Here is a 17614-nt window from a genome sequence, read left to right on the forward strand (position 1 = left end):
ACTAGTGGAAGGAATAGGGCAAAATGCATGTGAAATTCTACAGGAGGTGGTTAAAATTCACAGAAGGATAAAATTAGCTCCCACAGAGCTTCCTCATGAATGTGGCTATGGCGCTGCTGTAAACAGAGCCAACTCCTGCACTTCTAAAGCTACCGAATGCATGATGGACAGACTCCCACTTTTATGGCTCCAATATAAACAAGCAGAAAGCTGTAGATCTGATGGATGAGGCTGGTCCAACTATTATCTATTTCCAGATAAAATCAGAAAATAAATTTACTTGCAATTGGTTTCTCAAAAATCCCATCAATAGGCCTTTCTTTTTACTGCATTGCCTCAGGACATGGTAAAAAACACTTCTCTGGGAGTTTCGGTAGGCAGGAAGTGTCCAGTGAGTTACTGCATGAAAAGACAATATGATTGCTGGGCTCACCTCATAAAACACAGCTTTACAGAAGAATAGCACACTTACCTTTCTGTCCTGAGAAACTGTCTCATTTTTGGCTAAGAGTGCTAACTTCCCCTCCCTTGAGCAAGTGGTACTGTTTTCCTGCAGCCAAATGGCTGACACAGTAGACATAAATACAAAACCCCTGTACAAAATGAAGTGCAGATTTACAGCTGTTTCATAAATACGCTAAGTGAGAAATCATAAATTATGCTGAGCAGCTTTCCACAGGATAAGACATTTCAGAAAAAGTGCGAAGTTCCTGTTTACGATAAAAAGGATTTCTTAAACAGCACTGGTGTAGCAATTTGTTATGTGCAACACATTTTGATTGCTGCTTTACTGAACTAATTCTATCAAGGAGTACAGCCTGTAGTCTGAACTATCTGTTTTGTAGTGGGAATCAAGAAGTACAGATGAAACCATCAAGCTTTATCTTTATCTTTTGAAGCAAACTATAAGTGACTCTTTTATTAAAAAAAAAAAAAAAGAAACAAAAATCCCACAACTCCTTTGAAGAGATCATAAATATGTATTAGTAATTAAAATATAGGCCCCTTGATTAAAACTGATGGAAATCCCCACAAACTTCCTCTAACCAGTATTAAGCAAACATTAAGAAACTTGAAAGTATGAACCCAAGTTTCCAGTTCAACATAATAGTTATATAATAGCAACCTACTCACTATTTTAATTACTCAAATCAAAAGGCAACATAAAATAAGAGTTTAGTGAGCCTTCTGCAACTCTGTTGCAGTTCCAGGATCACAATATCCCTTAAAGGTCTGGCTCCTGGACAAGACACTGAAGAGCCCGATGGTCAGAGGTATCCCTTTACTCACCAGACCAATTTACTCACACCTGAGTTTTACACATTGATCTTCACTCCATGTAAACAAAAGGATTGCATGATAAACCATAAGGGTTATAGCTTGCTTTAACAGGAAATTACTTTAAAAGACAAAAAAAAAAAAAGAAAAAAGGAAAGCTTAAGATTTGAGTCAGTCTTCATTTACATAAAATAGATGTGGATTTAAGAGATGCAGACGGTCATTAAAGGTCACAGTCTGAGTTAACTCAGTTCTGATCTCCCACACTGGAATTCCCTTGCTAGACATCCAGTGGTCTTTGGGCGTGTTTAGCCTTTCGTGACTGAAGTAATTCACTTACTGTATTTTAAAACCAATGCATTTTATTGGAAGACCTCACAGTTGGATTTAAAGTGCAATTATTTTTTAAATTTCATAATGTGAAGTTTCCATATTCTAGCCATAAGATGAATCATCTTACAAAAGTGGGTTTAGATGAAAAACATGCTTAGATGAAAAGCATTAAAAATCTTTAAAATCTTGGAATGAAGGTGTATATAGGTGACAGAGCTAAGCCAAATGAAATAGCTTGCTGTCAAGTGGGACAGCCACTGCCAGCTCCTCTTCCCTTGCAGCTGGTCTGGCTCTTAGCTGAGCCTTGTGTGAGGTGATTCAGTTCACTGAGCTGTGAGGAAAGGAGCCCAGCCAGAAGAAAAACAAAACAAGCAGGGGAAAGCATGAAGCCAGCCCACCCTATGGAGCTGCTGATTCAGCTCAGCTGTCCTACCTGCATCCTTGAGGTCGAAGTATCTGATGCCATAGATGGGATAAGTTCTCAAATGAGGAAAGAAAACACACACATTGTCATGTAAATTTTAAATGTTCACACTATGTTTTTTGTCTCTAATGTAAAGTAGTGGGACCAGCTCTGTGGGTAAAATTCACGCCAGGCAGTTAATTGGCACTTGGGGACTTGAACATCTTCCCAGTAACTCCTACAAATAAAATACTGCAAAACAGCATAAGGAGTACATATTTAACTATGAATTCAAACAAAGAAATTTTCTTTATACTAGAACTACATGGTAAAAACCTGTACAGTCCCCCAAAAGACTGGTATTTATGGCATTTTTATATAAGCTTTCACTGGTGAACAGGCAAAAAATTATCTGCCCTTTGCTTAAAGAGGGTCACTTTTTCTATAAAAGAGCATGTTCCAATTCTTCCCTGCCCATTTTAGACTTGAGCCTGAGCTTTCAACACCTCGGTGAGGGCTCAGAGCAGAGACATTCTCTTGCCAGTTGGTAGTTTGTATAGCATGGAGTATCCAGCTCCATCAGTAGAGGCTGAGCCTGACCCAACCAAAACAAGAAAATGGTCTTGTCTCCTATAAATATGTTTTACAGGAGACAAGACTAACACCCCAGTTGAAGTCAGCCAGAGCAAAGGTTTGCATCCTGACTGTCCATGTTATATATGTTTCTCTTTAATTAACACTAATTAGTCCATAGGCTTTGTGAAATATTGCATGGTTTAGGTCTTAAACCTAGAAACTCTTATGAATTGTACTGTTTATTAAGTGGCTTACCTTAAAGTAGAAAATGGAAATGTTTTTACTATCATGGAATGGTTTGAGTTGGAAGAGACCTTAAAGATGACCTAGTTCCGAAGCCCCAGCCATGGGCAAGGACACCTTCCACTAGACAAAGTTGCTCAAAGCCTCAACCAACCTGGCCTCAAACATTTACAGGTCTGGGGCATCCACTGCTTTTCTGGGCAACCTGTTCTAGTGCCTCACCACCCTCACAGCAACGAATTTCTTCCTAATATCTAATCTAAATCAACCCTTTTAGTTTAAAGCCATTCCCCCTTGTCCTATCCCTACAAGCCCTTGTAAAAAGCCCCCTCTCCTGCTTTCTTGTAGGCCACTTCAGGTACTGGAATGTGCTCTAAGGTGTCCCCATAGCCTTCTCTTCTCCAGGCTGAACAACCCCAACTCTCTCATCTTGTCCTTATAGGAGAGGATGTTGCAGATAGTAGTCTCAAAAACATACTCTAATCTTGAAATAGAAACTTGAGTGTTGATTTTAAAATTCATGTTTATTTTTCTCGGCCCGTCTGTTCGGTAGAAAAGGTTTCTGTAAAAGTGACTAATTATGTCAGCCATGTCTGACTGATACCTGTGAGATATTTCTCTGACAAATCAGACCAGCTCTGAGTTTAAGCATCGGCATGCACATAATACTTAAAGACGAAAACTATTTTCTAAGATTTATCAGCCTGTAAATGAAGTTACAACACGTCATTTTTAGCCCTTCATCTTGCTTACCTGTTGCTTGCACTGCAGGTCTCCATATGGCACCTGATGAAAGAGGCTTGGTTGAATTACTTGTGAAAAGTTTTACCAAAACCAGATTGACCACCAAAACACAGCTGCAGGCAGCTCTGAGCAGGCTGCTGACTCAAACCCAGGACAAGCAGTGAAACCCCCACAACTACTCTAACCCACAGCCCTCATTCAATAGATCCCACGCAAAGATCTCCTGCAGAGAAGAGGGCCCTGCCTGTGTGCATACACTACTACACACTCCCTACCTACCCTAGTACATGCTACTGCATGGTAGTACACACTTGCAGAACCCAGTGTATCTAGGGCACATCCTTTTCTTCACTGCCATAATTACTAGGTGTGCTCTTCCTCATGTACAGGCCCAGGAAGTGAAAAGTAAAAAATCCCATTTTGCACTACTTTGCTCCAGTTTATATGAGCTTATTAATATTAACAAGATTTAATGACAGGGATTTTGTTTTCAACCAAAATAATCCTAACCTAAGGCATATCGTTTTCTGACCTATCTTCTCAATGTGAAAACTGCACTGCTGCACACACTTACCTTACACAGATTAAAGAGATAATGCTTCTTCCTCTTCAGGCAGTAAAAAACTCGCCTTCAACATCGATACTATTCAAATTAACCTACCACTAGTTTCTCAAAGAAGCAAGGAGAAGCACAGGAAGAAAAGCATACAGATGACAGAACACTGGGATTTAATGTTCTGGTAAAGGCTTTTGTATTATGATTGCAACCACAAGCAGAGTTTTATATATTTATATATATATATATACCTGAACAGCAATCCCAATCATTGCTGCCCACTCAACCATTCAAATTACAGTGAAATTCTAGTGGCTCACAGCTCTGACTTTATTAGTGCAACTCAAATAAATTCAAACCTGATACTCACTGATCAACATGAATAAAACCAGAATCAAGCCCACCACTCTATTTCTGCTGATAAACATGCCTCCCTCTTGGAAAGGATCACTTTAAAAAGTGCCAACACACTGCTGTGCACAACTTGACATCCATACGTTTCTGAATAATCTAACAATTAGCTGCTAAATGAAGGTGAGCATTCCCTCACCTCTAATAATACCAAGATATGGGCAACTAGCCAAGAATCTGGTACATTAAACAGAAAAACACAGGCAAAATCTGCAAGTGCTTCTTGAAAGCACAACACTATTTCCAGTAAGCACATATGGAAACTAAATACCTCTTAGGTTGCCCTCAGGTAGGAAAACATTGATTGATTGATTGATTGATTTCAAACGCATAGTCCAAAGTAGCATGGATAGCCCCTGGTATTGAACCAGGAATTTCAATGGCCCACCTGCACACAAAAGACAGATTGCACAAAGACATCTGTTGAGCTAAACATTATGTTTATTCAAAACCATTTATGAATACACCAAGGATTTCTTTAGAAATTAGCCTAATTTATATCACCTTCCAAGCTATTGTTATTATACCATTAAGTTTCATCCACCACGTGTTAAAAACATGAGTATAGCCTTCTCCGCTCATCTGTGGAACAACCCAGCAAACGTTTCTGCAGCCTATAGATTAAGTAACAAAAGATATCCTAGTGTCATATCAATCAGAAGTACAAAACTGTTCTCAGATGCAGTCACAAAATTTCATTCTGGCTTGAAGAGTAAAATTTTCAAACATACACACAGGATTACTTATCACTGTCTTGAAATAAAACTTAGGAACTGAAAAGCCTCAATCATTTTTGTAAGCTTTACTCCCCTTCTTGCACATCAGCCCCAATGTGAAGAATAGCCTCAAACTTACAGCCCATTTAAAGAATTCCATCAAAATTACTATGAGAAATCTCCATTTAACAACCTATGCTATTCAGCATCAATAAATTGAATAGCCTCTTGCCAGGTCTAGAAAAGCCTTATTTGTGTATTTATTTCTAGCATACACCATGTCCATAAAGCATCTTAGCAGTGGGTTCATCTTTGGATCTCAATATTAACAGAGCTCAGACACACTGCCAATAAATCAGTACACAATAAATCAGGAAGGATTTTGTTTCAATTAAACTTACTTCTCTGCACTCAAGAACTAGCTCACTCCAAATGTTCCCCATGTCCCTGATCACGCAAACCACAAGACTGAAAGATACCTCAAGAGAAGTTGAGATATTTCCTCTTCTTGCCCCAAGGCAAAATGAGTCACATTTAAGTAATCTCCCAATGGTTATTTCTTACCTAGTTTTAAAATAATCATTTGCTTCTTTACACTGCACAAAACCAATGTGTTCATTTCTCCCTTTCATAGGTCCTGTTTGATCACTCTTACTGTTTACATGTGCATCCACTTGAATGGTAGCTCTCTTTTATGTGGCATATGACCCATGCAAGTAGTATCTTCAACTGTTCAAAGCACAGTACATAAAAGGGAATTCTTCGATGTCCGCTTTAGCATAGTTAAAAGGCAATTTACTCTATTCTTGTTCTAAACACTTAACTATGGAATGGACCTCTGTTATCCTTGTTTTCCCTTTCTCGTCAACAAGATCTTCTTTATGGTAATTCTGACCACATATTCCCAACAACTACCACATACTGTCTTTATTAGAAATTATTCCACAGACAAAGAATTTTTACTATGATTTATTCATTAAAAATTATTTAAATTATTTTAACTCAGCTTACTGACCACCTGTCATCTGTTACAGAGCAAAGAGCAACTATTTTCCTCATACAGTCCAAAGTTATCCACCTGAACAACAGTGGAAATTCCATTGCTTGTGTACAACTCAGTTACTTGCTAGTCCTTAGTGACAGAACACAGAAAGATGACTCCTTGTTTCCATGAAAGGCTTTAATGTGATTGTAAGCTGCGAGGTGTATTGCTAACATAAAAAAATATTCCACTGTGTTAGTTAAGACGAACTCTCTGTATTTTTTATTTCATATGAAGGTATTCCTGGCTGTGACTCTGAAATACAGTCTCTTAGGAACTGTGAGCAGATTTAACCACAAATAGCTAAATGTGCCTAGCTACATGAAGTTATATTTAACTATCTCCCTAGCTAATTAGATCGGGGAACCAGGATCATATGGCTAGGTTAATTAAGATAAAACAGGGCATTTGTAATAATTAAATTAGCTATTTGGTCTTCTTTCCAGAGAAGGGAGTCAATGAACATCACTAGTGCAGCAGAGGATGGACTGACACTTCCAACCGCAGATGCAAACTCACCAAAGCCACTGGTTTTGCAAGACAGCCCAGAAAGCTCTCTTGGACAGTCTGATTTTATTTGTTTGCTTTAAGAAGACCAGAGGAGCTCCTTCCCAGGAGGAATCCCTAAGACTGCTCAGAGGTGAGGTTTCCAGAGACAGCAGGGTGAGACAGGCAAGAGATTCAAGCCAGGAACCTGAAGCTTAAAAAAAAACCCCTTAAAATGCTGAGGACCAGGCAGCAGACCCACAGTCAAATTCTAAGGGTGTTGAAAAGGAAGTTCGGGACTAGGGAGGACCGTGGTTTTCCATTCCAATGCACAAAACTTCTGCGTTCATGGAACAAACATTAGTATTCAGAACTTGAAAGGGCTTGTGGGGGGAGGTCAGGCTGTGAACAACCTTATATTTATCTATTATTTTGGTTCTATCAGCACTGTAAGTTTTCTCTGTGTAAGGAGTCAATTACCTGAGACGACTAGCTGTAATTCCAATGAAAATAATGTCCTTTGAGGGTTTTTTTGGGAGCACAATGTACAGCAGAGGATCTAAATCAATACTCTTCAATTCCCTCGTCCCCTACCTGGGGACCCTCTACAGCAACCAAAGGCTATTTGGTGTCTTCACTCTGTAGCTACAAACTTGTCCTTCAGAATAAAAGGCATATATATCTGTCATCATGAACTCACTTGGCCTGAACACGGTCCTCACCTTGACGGCATCATACTCCATGTCCACAGCCATCATGTTGTCATCTCCATCATTTATGGATGTTATGCTTTAGTTAGACACAATTAAAATCTAGAGCAGTTAGAAGTGGATCCAAAGAAGGGTTCTCTATAAAAGAAACTCAGGCCAGTATGACTATGACAGCTACTGGCCTTTATGCAATATGCAACCCAGCACAGCCACAGCTTGACAGACAAGCTTTGTCTTTTATAATAGCAAATGTTTCCCCTAAAACTGTGATCTGGATGGTTTTTCAACTCACTAATGCAGTTTAATTATGAGCTTGCAGCAATTTAATTTTCTACAGGAATCAAACAAATCTAGTTCTTCTTGAAAATAAGACTGACAATTCAAGCTATCACAGAAGGTTTGGGTTTGCTGGTGGATTTTTTTCATTTAGTCAAGAGCCACTTTTGCTTAAAACTAAAACAATTTGTAAAAAGGAAAAATTCTCTCCACTTTCAGTCAGCAGACGAAATCACATTAATATTTCTTCAACTGGTAAGAAGTTTAAAACTGTTGAATGCTTTCAGCTAGCAGAGCTCCAAGCTTTCCATATTGTTACAGGATTTGCACGAAACTTTGTTTAAGACCAAGTTCTCATGTTGATATGATCTCACTTCAGTGAACATCTAGATTTGGGAGCCATATGCATGCAAACCATTGGGGTCTAGTAGCATTGGAGTTTAAAGTTTTACAAGAAGTGGTTCTGTACTCGGTATATGAATGCCAGCATGCAATCAAGCTGATGCCATAGATCTTCCTGTGTTCTGCATGTCTGCTAATGAACACATTGCATGTTACTGTGTGATTATCAAGGTGTTCCCTGACATAGGCTATGTTAGTTCATGGCTGAAAATATGGACTTCTAGAAAGGCCAAGTAAGAGAAATGGCAACATAGCTACTATGATAATTTAATTTAAATACAGATAAGTGAGCTACAGGAACATGGCAAGGAAGGGTATAGAGCCAAAGGTAGATGAAAAATTAGTTTGAAAACAACAAATTTTTTTTAATGGGACACATTTACAAATATGGACCAAGAAAATATGGTATATCCCAACAGGTTAGAATACAGTTTCTAACAAGAAGCATTTGAAATAGTTTCTTCAGCCAGGAGAAAATGTGCCAAAGCACTTTTTTTTTTAAGTAGAAAGGAAATAAAAGCTGCTGAGATAAATATTTCTATTCTCAGCCTGTAAATTTACTGTCATTGTTCCACAGAAAACTCCTGGACAGACTTTTTTTCTGAACCACAAATCTGTCAGTGCAGAATTTCCTTCATTCTCTATCACCTCTGTGTTTTAGATGAGGCACTCGGATATTCCTCACAGGGTCAATGGCTGTGGGAGAGCATGAAACGCCAGCTCATTTCCCTCAACACCATTCTCCATATATCTCAGAACAGACAAGGCAAGTATTTAAAGACACAATATTCACCCTGCTTCAAGCACTTATCATCTGTTAACTGATATGTTTGCCCTTCTCCATAATGTCTTGGTACCAGTGACGTTCCAAGAGATGTTTGCAGGAACACCTGTAGGTGATTTGCAGTCCAGTTTGAACCCTTGGTAACAGGAGGTACCTCAGCACTAAAGGCCACTTTCAATACAGTGCCCTACTGGATTGTCACTACAGTGTGTTGTTCAGTCAGGAATGAGACACCATAAGGAGTGCCATATTCCTATTGCTAGCAGCACCAATAATTTCTTCATGAATCTGTCAGTCACTGACTCATCCACAGAAGAGGATGACAGCTGAACTTTCAGTGACCTGATAGTCATTTTAGTGCTTATAAAAAAATACTGTAATATTAGTTTTCTCAAGCTCTGTTGAGGCTTCTACTCACTGTTACACGAACAGGAAAAGAGTGCACTCCGGTGAACTATCATATTTCAGCGCACATGGCAGCTCTGACTTTGCTCGGCTCTAAAAGTATTATTCATTAAGGTAATGTCATCCGTTCAAGACGACTGGATGGAAAGCATGGGCCACTATGCAGAAAGCCAAATGTTCCTCTAGATAACACTAGGGAAACTAGCACCGAATAAATCATTAAAATGCACAATACTGGTGGAACATCAGATGGCTACAAGCAGCTTAAAAGGTTTCTGCTGATACCTCTTCACCGTAGGATGGCTTTTTTCCAGATGAAGATCTCAGAGGGTAGGAAATGAGAAAAGGGAACAGCATACAGGAGCAGAGAATGGATAAATCCCTCTTACTAAAATTCTTTCCTGTGAGTAATACCAGATCCTTCAGAAAAAAAATATTTTCCAGGACAACTTGTCACTCTCCTTGAACTCTCACATCCTACATAGAGGATGCTATCAGAAAGCTCTTAGCTGTGATTGCTGGAGTTACATAGAGCAGGTGTGGACTGCAAACACGGAAAGGGTTTCCATATTTCCACATTTGCTTTATTCTGCTAATTTAAGCATTTGAATTACAGGCCTAGGGGCTATTCTGAGCACTCAGGTACCCTACAGACGTCTCACATGCTCCTAGTGAAAGCTCCAAGTGAAATAAAGTTAAAAACCAACAGTACTCTCCTACATCTCAAGCAAAGCGTGGAATGGAAGAGCCTGGAAAATCTAGCCTGATTTTGAATTTTATGCTCTGGAGAACTTCTGTCTCCCTTGCTTCACATGGCTTGTAGATCTGAAAAGAAAAGCAATAGCCAACACACATCTTTCACCCTCTCTTCAGTGACACCAGCTATTCCCAGTGAGGACTATATATTCACTGGTGCAGGGTTTACATGCAGGGCTGAGTGATGCTGCTGGAGGAAAATGAGCCCCACTCCCTCAGCACATCTGGTAAGGAAACACGTTTGTTACAGCAGGTAGCACATCTCCCCATTTGCCTCAGTTTTTCTGGTGACAGCAAGAAACCCAGAAGAACTGTTTTCACCACGCCAGACCTCACTGAATTTGCCTCCTCCCACCAGCTCAGCACAATTAGCAGCAGAAGTCAATCATGCACTTACCAGCACTGGCCAAAATACAGCAACTTTGCGTTACTGGAAACTTAGTGTGTGAAAGGGAAATGCAGAAATAATCTGAACACCTCATCTAGTAGTGACAGGTTTCACCCTGTCCTTTTCCAGACTCTTAGTTTTATACCACCTCTAGCCTGTTTTTGTTTTTGTTTTCGTTCTCCGCTAATGACGCGCTTCACTGCCTTGAGGAAGGATGATTACAGGAAGCTGATGTAGCAATTCTCTGGCTCCAGTCTATCTCGGACAAACACGTACCAAAGCATTTCTCATGGTGTAACTCTTCCATGTTGCTTATGTTTGCAGTTGGGTTTTCACTGTTTTCTACATCCCGATTTGTGCACGTTTTGCATGTGTTTTTCTAAGGTAGGAAGATGAGAAAAACCTGCATCAGTTCTATCATTGTTGGTCCATTCTCTGTTTTTTCTAACTTTGCTCTATTTCTTCTCCATAGTTCAGCAATCATCTTAAATTTCTCTAGCAGATGCACATCTACAGGATCCCGCTATGTGACCATCTACTTCATCCTAAAATAGTTAATCACATCAAGACCTAATTTTGAATACAAGTCCCTCCATCACCGACCAATCACACAAGGAAAACAGTAACAGCAGAAAATAAGTTCAAAAACTATAACCAGGCTCTGTCCTTCTGCAGGGGTTATATGTTCTACATCCCACTGAGTATTTAAAGACTACTGAAACAGGAGATAGCCAGCAGCCCCCTGATTTTACTACTTGTACAGAACTAGCTTGCATTTGTCATGCAAAGTCATGATGGCATAGATTTCTGTCATTAAAATTAATCCTTGAGAAACTTTGTCATTATAACTACTAGGTTTTTGCCTGTAGGAAAAGGTTATGCTTCAACACTGCATTCACATCCAACACTGCCAAGGCATCAGTAGTATTACAATCACCACCATGACATTATCCATCAAGTAGCAAAAGGTAGGTAGGTGGCTAAGGCCCAGTCTTATTACAGATTCGGTGTTGTATCCTCTGTAAGGACAGTAAGTCTCTAATCAAAATGAAGCTCCTGCCATCATTCCTACAGTTCACATGAAGTACCAGGTCATGCTGCTCTGAACAACTGCTAGGGCAGTGCACATGAAATAAAATCTTTTGAAAAGAAGTTCAAATTCCTAAAGGTTAAAAAATAAAATCCCTGGATCAGCAGATCATAATCATATGTGGCACCACTTACCAGGCTAAAATCTAAACTATGCAACATGTGACTAAAAAGCATGTGGCTTTCCCAACAGTACTGCACTGGTGGGGTACTTGGCAGTTTACACCCAACAAGTCAGGCAACTATACAGACTACTTCATTCTTATTCTGCAGAAGACAATAGCAAACACATCAAAAGAGATCAGTGTATGATATATATCCTGAGACAGAAGGTTTTTATTAATAAAACTGTTTCCTCAGAGTTAAATTTCATTAACCATACTTAAGAGGGAATTACTACACATCTTGCTCCCAGGCAAAACCTGACCATTCCACATGTGTTACAAATCAGTATCTCTTTACATTTACTGGTGTGCAGAAGAAAGTCAAAGGATTTATTTTCATATTCTGGCAAGTCAGGAATCTTTCATGTTTGAGGAATCACATTGCTCTCAATCTATTTTTATTTTAAACTTATGAATTTTCATACCAAATAACCAATAGATACATTTTTATATTAACCACATTTCTCCATCTTGAAGTAAGAAGCTTCACGCTTTTAGGGAAGAGAACTGTGAGACACAAGATATTGTAAGGAAGACTTCAAAGTCCTTTCCATTCTGCATGAGGTTTCCCCCCTTCTTCCCCCTGCATATTTTTTTAATCTTGAAAGCATTTCCTACTAATGCATGAAACCCCCATTATGCTGCATATGGTTTCTATTATCAAGTCTATAACGCTTTCAGGAATTTCTTTGATTTCTCTAGTTGTTACCTCATTCTCTTCATTCCTGATTGACACAGAAGCAGCAACCCAAGTCATTCCTAAGTATCTTTCTTTAGTTAAAAATCGGTCTCCGTACTTCTGTAGTATACCTCAAAATGGCCTGCCTTTACTACCCTCGTATGAATGAAGGTAAGGCCTTGAATGTTAGTTGATTATTATACTCTTCATTAGATATTTGAAGAGTATCCACTTTTCTTACTTGAAGAACTCCAATTTGAACCATTAAATTTACATTGCACCCATGGACACTATGCTCACACCTACTCACCTAAATCAAGACCTGGGATTTGTGCGCAAATCTGTACAAATGACTGCAGAATACTCTTCATACAGATCACACCAAAAAAAACCAAAAAAACAAAAACCAAAAACAAACAAACAAAATACCTCCAAAATTCTTGTTTTCAAAATAAGTGCAAGATCAGCTGTCCATGGCAGATCTCCAAATAATTACTAGCTCAATGGTAGTTGAGTGTCTGAAAATGTAGCCACAGAATTCTCCCAAGATTTCATGGGCAGGCCTGTTTCTACCCTGCAACCCGCTTTTGTCCCTCAGTGCATGCCATCGGGCCATGGGTGGGTGCCGGCACAAGGTAAGAATTTAGCATTGTTCAGACAGAAGCTGTTGTGTACACAGGAGGTTCTGCTGAAGGACTTCATGGTTCACTGCATGGGGCACACATGGAACACAGCAGGAACAGAAGAAGCTTCACTTGGAAAATACAATTTATTCCACAGACTTAATTTTGAAAGATCAAACCACAAATACTTAAGGACTAGAGACAGATCTAGATATGGTTCAGAAATTATGGAGGTTGCATACGCTGTAGTCTCAGGGTAAGGGTATGCTCCAAAGGTATGCCACTTTCTGAAATAAATCAACCTTGTATCACCATGTTGCTTCAGAGGGCGTTGCATTTCAAATGCAAAGAAGCATGGAAGCGGTAGCGGGGGGAGAGAAAAAAATTTCACCTGATCATTGCTTCAAGCAATAACTTGAACAGTGATTTTACCAGTTTTACCCTTTCAATGTTAATTTTAACTGGATATGATATACTCAGAGATTCAAATCAACAGAAGAAACTGCTGCATGATTGCATTTTGGCAGCTACATACAATTTCCCTGTATTACACAATCAGCTATTTCATACATGAAATATACAAGAACAGACAGAGCCACAATGGATTTCCCAATGTTTTGTGTTTATTCTGCCCATAGATCAGAGTTGGTGCTCCCTGGCTAAACTGAAACAGCCAGACAAAAAGAAAATACTCACTGCATACAATCCAGTAGCAAGGGAGATCACAAAACAAAGCTTCTCCCTCACGTGAAGTTCTGTGAGACAATGAGTAGACAGCAAGTGCAAAAATCTCTGGCCATGTCCTTGCTTCTTCTTTTTCCCTCACCCCTAAAGGTTGCCCAAAATTCTCAGAAACACCCTGAATACAAAAGGGTTGTGCGGGACAAGGTATCTCCCCTGGAGAGGGCAGTAGCAGCAGATGCCGCATCCTCCCTCAGTATGGCACTCCCACCCCACATTCTCCCTTCTTAATGGGGAACATCTACACAGGGAAAAAACCCTCAGTGTTTGAAGCCTGGCCACCAGTCTAGGTGGTGCCTGGCAAGCATCTGGCAAACAGAGAGGGGACATTTAGACAGACTTTAGGGTTCTGATGGCTTCTTCAGAAGAGACCTTAATTGGAAACACTGGAAATACCAAGTAATTGCTATGCAAGGGGCCTTGGGGTGTATGTTTTCTAGTGAATGTTCATCACCCTCGAGGGGAAGCAACAAAATCCACTGCCATCGCCTGTTTAGGAGCCCACTGGCAATATTCTTTTGTCAGCTTTAACTCCAGCCTGACAAACACACCAGTTGTCTTCTCTTCAGAAACCGCCATTAGTTTACAAAATTATCCATTTCAAACAGGCTTAAGCATGCTCCCTCTAAAGAGAAATAGATATCCGAATTTTGGACAAGAGTCGGGAAAGAAAAGTAGCGAAGAAGGAACCGGCATCAATGCCAGCATCGAGACGCAACAATTCGAACAAAAGAGATTTCAAGATGTCGCACTAACACGCACGCACACAATCTTCCTCTTGATAGATTGTTTCCCCTCGACAGAGGGAGATGCTCCAGGATACCGCCCGCCCGGGCAGGCAGAGCACGCGTGTTTCTCCCAGACGGAGCCCGGCAGGGAGCACGTCCCTGCGGCGTGGCTGCTCCGCGGGGCTCCTACTGCGGCACGTACGCCGCTCCCGCTTCGCCCTCTTTGCTCAAAGGGGCCCACGAACGACCCCGCGCTGCTGCAGAGGGACCCCCTGCCCCCCGTCTCCTGCCCCCCCAAGGCCGCTCAGAGGAGCGGGGCCGGGGGAGCTCTGGGGGCATCCGCGGCCGCTCGCCTGCCGCCGACCGAAACCCGCTGCGGGCGGGGAGGGGGCGGGCAGCAGGGCCGGCCTTTTCCCCTTCCTAAATGCCAAATATTGTCCCGGTGAGGTGAGGGGGGGACGCGGGCGGGGGGGCACGGGTCCGCTCCGCCATCGCGCACAGTAGCAGGCGCCAAAGCTAAGCCGGGCGCAGCGCGGGGCAGGAAGGGTGCCGGGGTACTGCTGGGTCACCCCGATGAAGCAGCCGGGGCTGGCGGAGGGCGGGCGGGGGGAAGCGCCCGGGGGTCGCAGCGCAGCGCGGAGCCTTTGTTCCGCCGCCGGCCCCATCCCCGCCGCCGCCTCCGCGCATGCGCCGGGCACAGACAAAGGCGCGGGCAGGGCGGCGGAGCTCCCTGCATCCCCCTCCGCTCCGCATCCCCCTCCGCTCCGCATCCGCCCTTTGCTCCGCATCCGCCCTTTGCTCCGCATCCCCCTCCACTCCTCATCCCCCTCCGCTCCGCATCCCCCTCCGCTCCGCATCCGCCCTTTGCTCCGCATCCCACTCCACTCCGCAACCCCCCGTCACCCCGCATCCCCCCTTTGCTCTGCATCCTCCCTCCACTCCGCATCCTCCCGCAGTCTCGCATCCCCCCCTCTGCTCCGCATCCCCCCGCACGGCGCCCACCCGGCGTGGCAGGAGGGCGGGGGTGTCCCGGGGGTGTGCATGTGTCCGCCCCCCCTTCTCCCGCGTGAGCCGCCACGCCCAGCTGAGGCGCGGGGAAAGCGCCCTGCGGGAGCCGCGTTTGAAAGACACGCGTGTGCGTGGGGGAGAGGCGACACGGCGGGTCGAGAGGGGAAAGAAAAAGAAAGGTCGAGGGGAGGTGTAGCTTGCTTTGGTGGGGGGAAAACGGAAAGCCGGAGGGTTGATGGGGACCTGTGAGAAGCGGGGGGCGGCAGTCGGTGAATATTCATAGCATAGGCGCATCGGGGCGTAGCGCGGCGGGCGGCAGCGGCGGTCCCTCTCGTGTTTGCCGGCGGGTCCGTAGCCCCTGCTCGGGTCCGTAGCCCCTGCGAGCCCCCCGAGCCCCGGCGTGTGCTGCCCCGCCGGGAGCGGCGCTTCAAACCCGCCGGCGCGTCCACGCGCACGCGTGACCGCGGAGGCAGCGCCGCTCCCGCGCCGGGGACAATCGCGTTCTCGCCGGCCACAATGGGCACGCGCCGCTTCCCCGCGCCTCGCCCGCCCCGACGCCCCCCCCGCCCCGCCGAGCCCCCCGCCCAGCCGCCCTGCCATCTTCCTGGCGCCGTGCGTGCTCTTCTCCCAGCGCTTCCTTTCATGGAGAGCTTGGGGCATCTCCCTTTTTTTTTTTTTTCTTTTTTGTTCTTTTTTTTTTCTTTTTTAAAAAATTATTATTGTTATTTAAGCAGACTCTCTTTGGAAACAGGCTAAAAGCACCGAAAAGAAATTGTGCATAAACCACTGTTATTCCCACCACACCCACCGCTACCCCCACCCTTCCCCAAGAGAGCCTTCCCGGGCATTTAAATCGCCTTCGGTCTGTTGTGTGCCTCGATCCCGCTCCCAGGTGGTCCCCTCTCGAGGAATAGAGCTCCTCGCAGTGATATCCCTAAAATGTGCCCGGGCAGGCGCCTCCCGGGCTGCTCCTCTCTCTCTGCTCTTACCGATTCACACGCACATCTCCTCTCCCCACAATCGAGACACAACGGAAGGAGGGAAAATTATAGAAATGGCAAAGCTCTCGCGGGCGGCTGTGTTAATGGCATAAATGAGACACACCGCGTCTTACCTTTATATGTTTTTCCTCTGTCCCTGACGGTGTGTTTGTGTGCTGGGGTATCACAAAGAGAGTCCCAGGTAGCCCAGAGCCCCCTCGCCTCGCTCGGAGCGCGGTGGCTCTCGCCCGCTCGCTCGCCGGGACTGAAGTGCCTAGTGCCTGCTGGAGCACTGCCGCCGCTACCGCGGCTGCTGCCTCTGCATTTCTCACTCTCTCCCCCTCCCTCTTTCCCTCCCTCCCCCCTTCCCTGTGACAGTCTGTGGGCAGTTCAAAAGCCACACGCACTTATTTATTTATTTTCCGGGCTCGCGGGGCGGGGGATGCGCTGCGCGGCGCTCGCGCTTAGGGGGCGCACGGACCCCAGGTTTAAATATCAGCCGTGCAGGCGGCGGGGGGGCTGGATCGCGGGTCCGCGAACGCACCTTGCAGCATTACCCCCTCACCCCCCCACCCCTCAAAAAAAGGGAAGGGAGCGGCCAACCTCCCTGCTCCGAGGAGAGCGGGCACGGCGCGGGGCCGCACGCCGAGGCGCGGGGCTCTCCGCCACCCTCCGCGCCCGAACCGCGGCGGGTGCGGCTGGGCACCATGGGGCGGAGGGTCCGTCCCCGGCGGAGCTGGGATGCTGCGCGGCGGAGGGAGCGGGCAAGCCTGCCTACACCTGCAGCCCTCTCGGGGAGCGGGAAAACCGCTTGCACGGCGGAGAGGGGCGGCACGGGCGGAAGAGCCTAAAAAATCCCAGGCGTGGATGCTGTTGGCACGCTTAAGGAGAGGGTCTGCCCGTTAAACACAAAGGCAGCAAAATAGAGGAAAGCAACACATTTCTCAGGAGAATGGATCTCCCCCGGGCGCTCCTGCAGGTGAAGAGCTGGCCTGAACGTCGCTGGGGCTTCAGAACTGGTATCCCTCCAGCCCTCCCCCTGTCCCAAAGCATCCCTGGGCCGCCACAGCACAACCGAGGGTGCTGCCCGCAC

General features: G+C 44.4%; 1 protein-coding gene across 1 annotated transcript in view; it reads right to left on the reverse strand.

The window, feature by feature from the left end:
• The window catches only part of BASP1 (brain abundant membrane attached signal protein 1), a 51626-nt gene extending 34714 nt beyond the window's left edge, over positions 1-16912 (reverse strand). The window contains exon 1 of the mRNA XM_032117660.1: positions 16656-16912. The gene's annotated coding sequence lies outside the window, so the exon portion shown is untranslated. The remainder of the gene's footprint in view (positions 1-16655) is intronic.
• Between the last annotated feature and the right edge of the window lie 702 nt (positions 16913-17614).

The sequence above is a fragment of the Corvus moneduloides genome, chromosome 1 (genome assembly GCF_009650955.1).
Source record: "Corvus moneduloides isolate bCorMon1 chromosome 1, bCorMon1.pri, whole genome shotgun sequence".
NCBI classification, from domain to species: domain Eukaryota; kingdom Metazoa; phylum Chordata; class Aves; order Passeriformes; family Corvidae; genus Corvus; species Corvus moneduloides.